The sequence below is a fragment of the Cavia porcellus genome, unplaced genomic scaffold, assembly GCF_034190915.1.
Source record: "Cavia porcellus strain 051 isolate PalLab524CR breed Dunkin Hartley unplaced genomic scaffold, mCavPor4.1 scaffold_23, whole genome shotgun sequence".
In the NCBI taxonomy this organism is placed as follows: domain Eukaryota; kingdom Metazoa; phylum Chordata; class Mammalia; order Rodentia; family Caviidae; genus Cavia; species Cavia porcellus.
The window spans coordinates 38,122,245-38,134,967 of NW_026947506.1; the positions used below are offsets into that span (position 1 = coordinate 38,122,245).

The 12,723-nt window shown below is 39.3% G+C and overlaps 1 pseudogene; it reads left to right on the forward strand.

Moving 5' to 3' along the window:
* The first annotated feature begins 8,176 nt into the window (after positions 1-8,176).
* LOC100735833 (nuclear distribution protein nudE homolog 1-like) lies at positions 8,177-9,210 on the forward strand (annotated as a pseudogene).
* The last annotated feature ends 3,513 nt before the right edge of the window (positions 9,211-12,723 follow it).

A 12,723-nucleotide genomic window follows, 5' to 3' on the forward strand; every position in this document is an offset into this window, starting at 1 on the left:
CTGCTACTTTTTGACAACAAAATCCCTGTAGAAGCTTGTGGGGATACTGCAAGCAAAGAGAAAATATAGGGATATACACATCAAGGATCAGCAAAATGGCTGATGCTCAGCCAAGTTTAGCAAGCAGCTTTAATTGACATAAAGAACAAAGAAACTCATATTGCATATGCTTAGAATCAATAAATTGTTTGCTTCTTTTCTTTATGGGATCTTATGCTTTTATCTTGATAAAAAGTTTCAAGGCCTGCACTTTCTACCAAGACACTGTCAACTGCATGTGCCCAGGACAAAATTGCGTCCGTGCGACATCTCTACAGAAACTCATATATTTTCATCTTTCTCCAAAAAACAGATATCCTGTAATAATTAGATTTACTTTGGCCCTCCATCTTCCCTTTTCATCTCAGGACTTGAACAGCACGTGTGTGATCTACAACCAACAGAAACAATCTAGTTGCTGTTTGGGACTAAACCATAGCCAGTACCATGTTGTAACCATTTCCAAATGGTACTGCTCTGCCGATGGAAATGAAAGCAGATAGATTTTTGTGTCGTTCAATTTCACACAAATAACATCTTCTAACATAAACAGTCTTTGTGCCCAAAGTTGTGTTGAACATATGCAGACAGACACAGTGTGTTAGAACATCCAAATCATTCTTTGTCTTCATTTAATTCCTTCCCGTAGTGAATTCAACATTGACTTTAAAACTTGTGCTCTAAGTGTTTGCCATAAAAAGTTGACTGGGGGGGGGGAGGACCAAGATGGCAGATAGATAACAACTGGCTATAGAGGCTGAGATAGTCAACTTAGAATTCAATATAATACAGAGTGGGGAGCCCCAAACAGAGGGAGATTAATTTTCTCATCCCACGAAGAAATCAAGGTGACTTTCCGACCATTTGAGGTCCCATTGTGATCCCAGCGCAGCTTGCAGAGGTCTCACCATGGCTTGATGAGGTCCCGCTGGGACTTGCCAAACTGTCAATGATCCTACTGCCCTGACATTGAATTTGGGAGCTGGTGAGCGAAAGGGAGAGCTGAGTTGGCAATGTGCCTACACTGACCTGTGATGAGTGATGGGAGTGGAGCCATTCCATAAATAGGCAGGCTCTGGCAGATGGCATTGTGGGACTGGGCAGGACTGGCAAGTACAAAGGGAGGCAGTGACTTCAGTCAATTGCTTGCTTCCAGAACGGGATTGTGAGAGTGAGTTAGGCCTGTATCACATGACCTGGCTGAGACCCAATAGGTTATCCAAAATCAAGTCCTTACAGTGGTGGCACACACAAACCACACTAACCCAGTGAAATCTCAGAAGTTTGACTGACAGTGCAGGCCACCACAGCTTGACTGACCCAGAGGAGAGGCAGTGCCTGTCACAGCAACTTGATAGATCCCCATGCCGCTGCACTCTGGTCAATGCCTGTGGCGTCTCTGGGCCACCAGTGAGACCTGTCACCATGGGACCATGAAAGACTGGGCACCCACCAACTGCCTCCACCGATGGCCCTGCTGTGGCTCCAGACTCGGAGGGGAGGCAGGGCAAAGTCTGCCGCCAATTCCCACTGCAACCACCTCCGTGCTCCAGTCACTGCCACCCAGAAGGGAGGTGACACAAAGTAATACATGGCAGCCCACAGTGCTTGACTGATCCAGAGAAGAGGGACAAGCATACACTCTCCCTGTCTGCAACTCACTAGCACATTCAAGTGGGAAGGGTCATCTAGCCAGCACACTTCAGAATTGTAACCAACAAAGAAAGAAACTGGGGCCTCCTGGAAGAAGCAAAAAAGACGGGAAGAGGAAGCAACAACAAAGTGTCCCCAGGTCTAAACCCTGAGAACATTGACCCAGGACAGGTAAATACACAGGAGAAAGAGAACAGCAAACATGCAATATCAGACACGGTGCCAATGGCCATAAGAGATATCTTCAGGACCTCATAGACGAGTTCAAAAGTGAAATATTTAGCCAAGTAAAGCAAGATAATAAGAAGATTAATAAAGGAGATGCTAAGCACCCCTCAAGCAGACACAGATGGAAGAAGGGAGGAACTCAAACAAAGGAGAGAACCACTTGATGAAGAATATAAAGAAAGCATAGAATACATGAAGCACATTCAAAGAGATTACCAGGAAATTAAAAGCTCTATTGAAAGATGGCAAATCACCTTGAACGAAACTAAGGATAGATTATCCAAAATGGAGGACAGTTTGCAATGTGGGATTATGAAAGGCAAAACTTTTTAAGAATAACAAGGAAACAAGCAGTAACAAGGCAAAGGCTGGAAGATGAAAAGAGGATGTATAACTTGAGAATAAAGAATGTGAATGAAGAAGCAGTGGTACAAACAAAGGAACAACAAAGGTTATTCACACAAATAATTAAGGAAAACTTCCCAAACATAGGAAAAGGAAATAATATTCTGATATATGAGGCATACAGAACTCCAACCACCTGAACCAAAGCAGAAATACACCCAGATGTATAGTAATCAAGATCCCAGAAATTCAATATAAGAATAGAATATTAAAAGCTATTAGAGACAAGAAACAGATAACCTGTAGAGGAAGGCCCATCCGAATAACCATAGACTTCTCAATACAAACCATGAAGTCAAGAAGAGCCTGGAGCAATATATTCCAAACCCTGAAAGAAAATAACCTGCAGCCCAAATTGATATACCCTGCTAAACTGTCACTACAAATTAATGGAGGAACAAGATGCTTCCAAGACTAAGAGGAGCTTGGGAAATTCACAACCACCAATCCAACTCAATACTCCAAGGCATTCTAGAGAGAGAAAATACTAGTATTCCAGGAACAGTGGCAGAGAGGCCTCAATGAATGGAGCAGAAAACAGAATGAAAAAGATAAGCATACAACTGATGGCCAACAAGAGCACAACAGAAATGAGGCAGAGATTTTATTCAACACTGATATGATTGATAGTATCAAGTCTGAGAGTATAAGCAATTACACTGAAGGTGAGAAGACTCTACAATACACATTCTGGTTTGATAACTGCCATTTTTTGAAGTTCTATACTATATACAATGTTGTGTTTTTACTAATACTGTTATGTACTGATATATTCAATTACACTATGTCTGATGATATAGCAAATTATATTGGAGATAACAAGAGTCAACACAGGAACCATGGAAGAACTCTTTGTATAATGGTCTTATAGGTTTATTTTGTTTCATGTGTTTATAGGAATATGTTTTCTTTTGCCATGCTTTGTTTTGTTTCTCCCTCTAATATATAAAGGATAGAAATACACGTTAAGACCCATGCATGTGTGGAATCTATAAACAATTTATGAGAACTGATCTTTTGACACATGATGAAATGAACAGATACTTTGAAGAAAAAGACACACTAATATACCCAGTGCTCATCCTGGAGTGTCATACAATGAAACACAGCAATAGTACTATTCTCTGTTCAGAGTGATATAAGCCTGCTTGGGTTTATTCAATCTCAACATAATTGAACATATAGATAACTGCATTTATGTTTAAGTGTATAGGATTGATAACCATATTTCTAAGTTTTTGTTGGACAGTTGAATAGAACTGTGTCCAATCTCACTTTTTGAATCCCCACTTTATATACTCTACTCTAGTATCTTGAATCAATCTTTGTAAGAAGACAATCTGTAATCATCAACTAGTTTTTTCTTACTGTTAATTTTTTCTTTGAAATTATGTATTATTTCTACCCCCTTTCTGTTTTGTTTAGTCTTTCATTAAATTAAATTTTTAAAAAAGGCACTACAGTACCCAGGGCTGATCACAGAGTGTCATGATGTGAAATCCAACAATATTACTTTTCCTTGCTCAGAATGATTTTAACCTGCTTTTAGTTTGTTTAATCTAAACATAAATGAAGATATGTATAAATTCATGTATGTTTCAGTATATATGATTGACAATTATGTTACTAAGTTTTTGTTGGACAGTTGAACAGAACTGTTTGCTGTCTTGCTGTTTGAATTCTCACTTTACATATTCCACTTGTACCTTGAACAACTATTTGTAAAAGGACAATATGTAAACATCAACTAGTGATTTCTTACTGTTTATGTTTTCTCAACATATGTATTATTTCTACCTATTTTCTGTTTTGCTTAGTCTTTCTTTAAATAAAACTTAAAAAATAGTTGACTAGGTCAGATATTATTCTAGTTAAAGGTAGAAACATATACTTGTACTATGCTAATCATGCAAGTATGACTAAGAATTTTATCATGTTGAAAGATAAATGTCAGGTAACATTCACAAGCCATTAGGCTCACATATCAATTAAAATGGGCATGTCATCAGAGGAATCAGTGGTAGAAGGATGATCATGAGTTTGATGCTACTATCCATTTATAGAAAATCACATAAAGCCTTTTGTACTGACTTCATTTGGCTGAATGACTTGCTCTCAGTAGACATAGGCTGCATTGTGCTGGAATGACTTGAGTATTCTACTCAAATTTGAACTTCCACAAAAATAATTTTTTATTAGTTGCAAGCAAAATTTTACATCTAACAGCATTTTTCATTGAAATTCTCCCTTCTCTGGAACACAACACCTGATTGTCATACATTCAAGGAAGAGAGGTCTACTTTGGCTTCTGGTTTTAGAGTTTCAGTCAATGGTCAGTTGGCTGCAAGGAAGAAACTGCATTGTTTTGGGGGGTAAAAACTGCTTAACCAGAGGCAGCAAGGAAGTGGGTAAAGTAAGAATGGATATAAAGAGAGAAATGCACCCCAAAGGAACTTTTCTGTTCTATCCAAGGCCCATTTACTGAGAACATATTTGGCTTTGAACTCATTGATGATTTACCTAATATTAAGTAAAAAGATAACAGTGAGTACTGATTTTTCTTGAAAGAACAAAATTTCATCTATTTGCCAATTTGGAAAATCACCTCATATCTGGATTTGGTGGCTGGAGGAGAGGCATGGTTAATTCTCCAGGCTTCACAGAAAGAGATGATTATGATACAGTCAACACCAGGGAAATTCTCTTGCCTAACCTCACTGCCATTGTATCTTACTTTGTGTGTCTGCTGCATTTAACATACTATGTTTAGGAGGTTAATTTAACTGTTAAACTGACAAAATTGTATAAATATACTACTGTCAAAAATGTGGTACTAATTTATAAATTTGAATGTGTTACAAAACCAAATAACCCATTACCAAACCTCCCAGAAAGATTTGACAAAATTGACCTTATTTCTTTGATTCAACTTGCTCCTATTTAAAAATAGGATGACATGAAGACCAACAGGACTTGCGGTATGGGAATTGCCTGGCAATATAGGGGCCTGTTTTCTTTATCTGTTATAAGTGAAACTGACTGCAGGAAATAATACTGAGGACTGGGGCTACAACTATAAATTGATATGTAATAGTACAACCTTTTTGGAGTTAGACAGAAGCTAACAAATGAGACAGTTTTGAAACAGCAAATCAGATCACACATGCAACTGTGGAGAAAAGGAAGGGACAAATGAAACAGCATTTTTAAGTGGAGGTGTACTCACTCATGGAGTTGAATATATTTTTATACTCAGTTTCCCTGTCTGGCCCTTAGAACACTAAGTTCTAGCTCCCAAACACTATAATATTCTGAGCTAACCTCAAAACAAGATTGGGAACTGTAAAGAATAAGCTCTAGGTCAGCTGTATTAATTGAAAACACAAACCAAATAGCATGTACCGAATTTCAAGTGAAATCACCGATGATAACACATGATGATAATGTGCAACACTGAACTCACAGGGTAAAGCCTCATTCAATATTAAACATTGAAATCAGTTGACCATATGAAATTTAGAATCTTCAGAATGCTCAAATACCACCAAAGGTGGTTCATACCTCTTGTTTATTCTGCAGCTCTGTCTCACTTTTCTAAGTATTAACCAATAACCTAAACTGAACTTGCGAACCACAGTAAGTTGACATGAAAATCAACAAGCTGAGAATATGAAATGGAGCTCTAGAATGATAATAGTTATTATTTCCCTTCCACTAAAAATCAGTTAACTGCATACCCAAAAATTATACTTTCTAAGGAAAGCCCTGTGAAATGATCTTCCTGGATCATAATCAAACTCATTAAGTTGTTTGGGAGAGTTTAACCGAAGAACCCAATGCTCTCTTTTCAAGGAAAATGAATTTTATTCTGTTCAGTGTTGTGGAAGTTGAAATGTCAAATAGTGTCAGGTAAGGCCAGAAGCCCTTGGAAGGATAAGTCCATAGACTCATGATGGTAGCACCTGCAAAGAATCAGCCATAGGCGAAGACATAAAATACTCTGATATGTAACTCCACACCACGTCAAGCTCAGCAACAGAAAGAAGCCTCACCTGTCCCTCTCCCACACCCAGACAAACTCAGTACCTAAGAGAAGACTTTGCCTACCCTTCCCTACATTCAAGTAACTTTAGCAGGTAACAGAACCATCAGCTACCCTTCCCCCCGACCTGGTTGACCTCAGCAGCCCATGGGACTATCAGCAATCACTCCAGCACCTGCAGTACCTTGATGGGTTGGAAGGAACCTGGGTGACATTTCCTCCCACACAGAGAAACTCAGCAGGGTAAAAGAGGATGATGTATTTACCCTAAGGAGAGGACTTCAGTACATCAACAGGATACTCAGTGGAGTGCCTTTAACAAACCAGAAAAAACATAGTTGAGACCTCTTCCATGAAAATAGCAAGGGGTGGGCTGGAAAGAGCACTACTGAAGTCTCCCACTATCTAGGGGAACCCAACTGGATCTGCAAAATCCCCAGTGACCCAAATCCCCAAGGTTCTGGCTGTGGCATGCACTACAGACAGCTGGATATGGTAGTATAGAAAATCCTGAAGCCACAGTAACAACATGAGCTAAAGATTAGTTCACAGTGGTACTTCTAGCTTCGTCAGACTAGAATGAATGAGACACTCATGCCACCGGCCTCTTCCTTACACTGTAGGACCAAGTAAATGGGTGAGTATCAGCCACACAGCATGACCCTAAGGAATATATGATTCAACATCAAGTCAAGCAGATTAGAAAAGGCAAAACTATTAACTCAAGAGGGGAAAACAATAAGACCAAAAATCAAAATGCAATCTCAAATGCCAACCCATTTGAAATATCTAGAATAGTCTTTGAAATAGAGGACATTGGAAGTCACACACTTGAAATTTCTGAAAACATACAAAGCAAAATACAGAAATAAAGGATATAGAGGAAATGAGATTAGAAATAACCTCTCAAGTAAAAATAAATGACAACCTTAATAAAGAATTTGCATAGCATATGTAGAAGACACAGATAAAAAGTACAGGAGCATTGGTAAATGATGGAAACCTTGAATGAAAAATGTAGAAAAGAAACAGAATCAATGAAAAAAATTTACAGAGATATCTAGTAAATTAAAAACTTCATTGGAAGCTGGCAAAACCACTTGAATGAACAAAAGATAGACTTTCAGACCTTTAAGATAGGAACAGAGCAGGTGGTCATGAAAGGAAAGAACTCCTAAAAATAACATGGGAACATAAAATAACAGTTTGACAGCTCCAGGACAAAGAAAAACATTACATGATAGATAGGTTTCAATGAAAATGCAGGTCTCAATACAAATCAGACTTATAAAAACTATTTAGAAGAAGTAGAAGAGAAGTTTCCAGGTAACAACAATTTGATATACAGGTATGCCAAGCATATAAAACACCTTGCCCTAACCCTAAATAAATCTACACCCATGCATATAATAATTAAGATCCTAGAAATTCAGCATAAAACACAATACTGAAAGCTGTTAGATAGAATAAACAGCTCAACTATCAAGGAAACCCCATTACAATTACATCAGGCTTCTCAACAGACACCCCCAAGTCAAGATAAGCTTAGAATGAAGTATTTCAAACCCTGAAAGGAGAAATCCTTTAACCAGGATAGATATACCTAGCAAAATTTCTTTCAAAATCAATGGAGAAGTAAGATACTTCCACGACAAAGAACAGCTGAAGAAATTCATGACCATTAGTCCAATCCTAGAAAGAATACTGAAAGACCAGGCTGCACAGCCTTGGGTGAGGCAGTTGCCTAGTTTTCTCTACCTAAGCCAGACACCACACCCCAGGAGAAGAGAGTTTTTACTCATTTTCACAATGGAGGACTCAGGAATGACTTTCAAGTCTGAGGAAGAGTAAGCAAACTATTGGAAAGATCTATCAATGACCTACAAGCAGAAGGCAGAGAACACATGGGAGGAATTCCAAAAATTTCATGAGGGAAGTGGAGAATATGAAGCAGAATTAGAGACACAGATGCAACAATCTGAAACCAGAAACCAAGACCTCTTGTCAGACAGTAACAGCCTTTGCATGGAGCTGGAAACTGTCAGGCAAAACTTTGAAATGCAGCAGTTTGAAGGCTACAGAAAGATTTCAGCTTTGGAAGATGACCTGACATAAATGAAAGCAATTAAAGATCAACTGGAGAATATATCATGGAACTGAAGAAAGCAAACAATTACTTGGAAAGAGCCAAACAAGCCATGATCATGTCTCTGGAAGACTTTGAGCAGCCCTTGAATAAAGCCATTGAAAGAAATGAATTCCTGGAAAGTGAACTTGATTAGAAGCAGAATCCCCTAGAATGTGTTCAGTGACTAAAGGATGAAGCTAAAGATTTGAGGCAGGAATTGGCTGTGCAACAGAAGCAAAAGAAGCCCAGGACACCCATAAAGGGGAAGCCAAAAGCACAGACATAACTCTGCTGGCCACCGGCTCGGTACTGTCCATTCGTATCAAGGAGTTGGGTCTGGTATAAAAACCCCAGGAACATTCAGGCATGGCCTGGACAGCTCCACCAGTGGGACTCCTCTCATGCATGTGGCCCACGTTTCAGTCCTCAGCATTTTAGGTCACCTGCTGTGTAAAGTTGGACTGCTGGAGTACAAAATTGCATCCTGCCAGGACTTTGTGTATGAACTTTTCCCCACACCAGCTGAATATCCCAGCTTCAGGGTGGAAGAACAAGAATAGAGATCCCAGTGGTGACAGAATGACAAGTGCCAGAGGCATAGCTCTAGGTGACAAAGGGTTGGGAATATTCAGAATTCAGAAAGTTAGCGTCACATATATGCTCACCAGTGCTGCCACTGCTGTCTGCCCAGAGAGTTGTCAAGCTGTTGTTTTAGGAACCTAGGCAAGCGAGCCCTATTTGACTAGGGCCGTTACCTTTCTTCCCCTCTTCACACTAGACTTTTTGAAAAAAAAAATTAGTTTGAGAAATAAGAGCCAGCATTCACTATAGTTTGCTTTGTGCTATGTGGCCCATGCTGCTGAAAGAGGCTGTCACCTGTGGCCCTGGTGGTGTTCCTGTGAGATGGTGTCTGGTAGTTCTTTGTTTGTCCCTTCGTGTGAGCATCACAGAGACTAACATTTTAAAGTAGGCCTCTAGGAGGTTGTAAGTATGGATGACAAAGCTGTTCATCACTCGTTATCCAAGAGACCTGATGTCCTTGAGGGGTACTTTTAGTGTCCAGTCGCTCCCAGAGAGGGACCCAAGCCATTTTGTGCTTGCTTCCTAGTCTCTTGTGTCTGGAGCTGCCTTCCAGAATGGACTCTCAGTACTTTAATGTGTATAGAAATCACATCTTGGAGCCATTAAAAGGATGCATATGTGGCTTTTTAAAAACTGATAGTGCATTTCTGACTTTTTAATATGCTTCTTGTGATATTACTTAGAGGTACATTTGAGTTTTCAAGTCATTTTCAAGTCAGTCAGCTTCAGTGGGGAATCCTGTCCCATTTCCCCAAGTTCCCTTCTCTGGCATGTGGGTGACATCTGCATCATGACTCTGCGGGTACCTGAGGCAGAGTGGACTACATATAATGTAGCCCATAAAAAGAGGACTTCATTCAAAACCATCTTGAAATAGTGCGACTGACCTTCAAATGCAGTGAAAACAACAGTTGTTGTTGAAAGTATGTTCCTGAAACAGAGAGACAAGGACAGCATCCCCAGTGCTCCCCACACATTGTCCACTCATCTTGCCAGTCCTGCCCTGTTGGTCTGCCTTCAGAAACCTGCAGAAAGAGCCCTATATTTCAGTATCATGAATGTAGGATGATGGCTTTCAATTTTTACTTAGTTATTATTCTGACAGAACCAGGGAAATTAGGCCTTCAGTTGAAAATAGAATTTTCTGGGGCTTGGGGATTTAGGTCAGCAGCATAAGCACCTGCCTGGCAAGTGTGAGGTTCAGTCCTCAGTACCCCCCAAAAATAATTTTCTAAGCATAGCTGAGGTTTGACAGAGTAGTCAGCTTTGGCCAGGTTCATCAGCTAACATGTTCTGACCTGCATGGTAAAAGATGCCCTTTAATTTTTTTTAAAGAACAATAAAATCAAGAGAAACTTGGGGAAAAATACTGAAAGATGTACTAGATAGAAATAAAAACTACCAGTACAGCAACAAAAAGAAACCACCAGGCAAGGCAAACTATTGAACAAGTGGGGTGGGGGGAGCAGTGACCATCACCAGTGAAATAACATGACAAAATTAAGCCAATACATATCAGTTATAACCATCAATCTAAATGGCCTCAATTCATAAATTAAAAGAACTAGATTGGCTGAATGCATGAAGAAATAAGATCCATGTACAAGAAACACACCTAACTGAAAAAGAAATTTAGAGTGAAAGTCAAAGAGTGGATAATGATATTCCATGTGACAAGAACAATATTCCATGCTACAAAGTTAGATTCTCTGTGTGCAGACAGTGTGAACTTCAAACAAAAAATGACCAGAACAAATAAAGAAGGTCACTTCATACTGTTTAGGGGGAAAATTCAAAGGAATAGATAATAATCATAAATATATATGCACCAAATACAGCAACATCCAACTATATAAGACAAATGCTAATAGGCATGAAATTTCAAATGTGCAATAACACAATTCTAGAATGAAGGATCTTAATACCCCATTGTCACAAAGAAATATATCAGCTAGAGAAAAATTAGCAAAGAATAAACAGAACTGAATCAAAACTGTGAAGAAATAGACTTACTAGATGTTTACAGTGAGCACTACCCAACAATATCAGAATACATATTCTTCTCAGCTGCACAAGGGAAGTCTCTAAAATAGATTACATATTATCCTATAAAAGATGTTTAAGTAAATTCAAATGAACTGAAATTATCCCATGCATATTATCGAACCATAGTGCCCTGAAATTGGAAATTAATGGCAAAAGAAACTGCAAAATCCACATAAACACATGGAAATTAAATAACACCCTCCTAAAAAACCAATGGGTCACAGATAAAATTAAGGAATAAAGTAAACAATATCTAAAATCCAATGAAAATACAAATTCAACATGTGTGATGTAACAAAAGTGGTCCTAAAAGGGTGATAACATTAATGAATTCTCACATCAGGAAAAAGGAATGAGAACTAATAGAAAACCAAAAGCTGCACCTCAAGCTTTTAGAAATAGAAAAGCAAGACCAAAGCTCACAAAATGGAAGAAATTATAAACATCAGAGCAGAAATTAATGCAATTGAGACTAAGAAAACAATACAAAGAATTAATCAACTGAAGAATAGCTTCTTTGAAGTAATTAACAAAATTAATAAACCCCTAGGCAACATTATCAAGAAAAAGATACAAAAAACTCAAATTCTTGAAGTGAGAAATGAACAGAGTGAAATTACTACATTTCCTGTGAAAATTCAGAAGATAATCAGTACCTACCTCAAAACTCATTACTTGAATAGGTTGGAAAACACAGAGGAAATGAACAGATTCCTAGAAATGCATGAATTTCCAAAGATGAGCCTTGAAGATACAAAATTTTTTAATAACCCAGTATCAATTATTGAACTTGAAAATATAATTAAAATCTTACCAACAAAAAACCCCAGACTCTAATGTATTCACAGCTGAATTCTACAAGAAATTTAGACAAAGGAATCCTTGGCTATATCTCTCCTGCAACCATAAGACTTCAGAAGCTGAGGAGAGCCTCAGCCATGCATCCTCCACATCCAACAACCTCAACAGCAGAAAAAAACCTTGACATCACATCCCCCAAACTCAAAAGACAGGCAAGCCTGGGCCCCATCTCCCCTACACCTGGACAAACTCAGCAGCCAATGGGATCCTTGCCGCCTCTTCTCCTCTCCTGGAAGACCTTAGTAGCTGAGGGGACCCTCGGTCAACCCTCTCCCATACCTGTAAGACCTCAGTAGGCCAGGGGATCCTTGGATGCACATTCCCCAAACCTGGAAGACCTAAGCTGCTAACAGGGTTGTCAGCCACCCTTCTGCAACTCCCAGAATATCTCAGCAGCCAAGGGGAGACTTGGAAGCCATTCTCTCACACCCAAATGACCTCACCATCTGACAGGATTGTCAGACTTTCCTTCTCTACTACTGGAGGATGTTAGCAACTGCCGAGAGCTTCAGACACTGATACCACCCCATACAGGCAATTTCAGAAGCCCATGGGAGCATCAGCAATTGCTTCCACTACCTGCAGTATCTTGGTGGACCAGCAAGAACATGGTGGGTCTCCCCCCAAAAAGCAGCTCAGTGGGTCCACAGGGGCCTCAACAAACCCTCCCCCACCAGAGAATTTTGGTAAGCCAGTGAAAGTCCAGGTGAGCCCTTCTATACAAAGAATACTGGCTGGG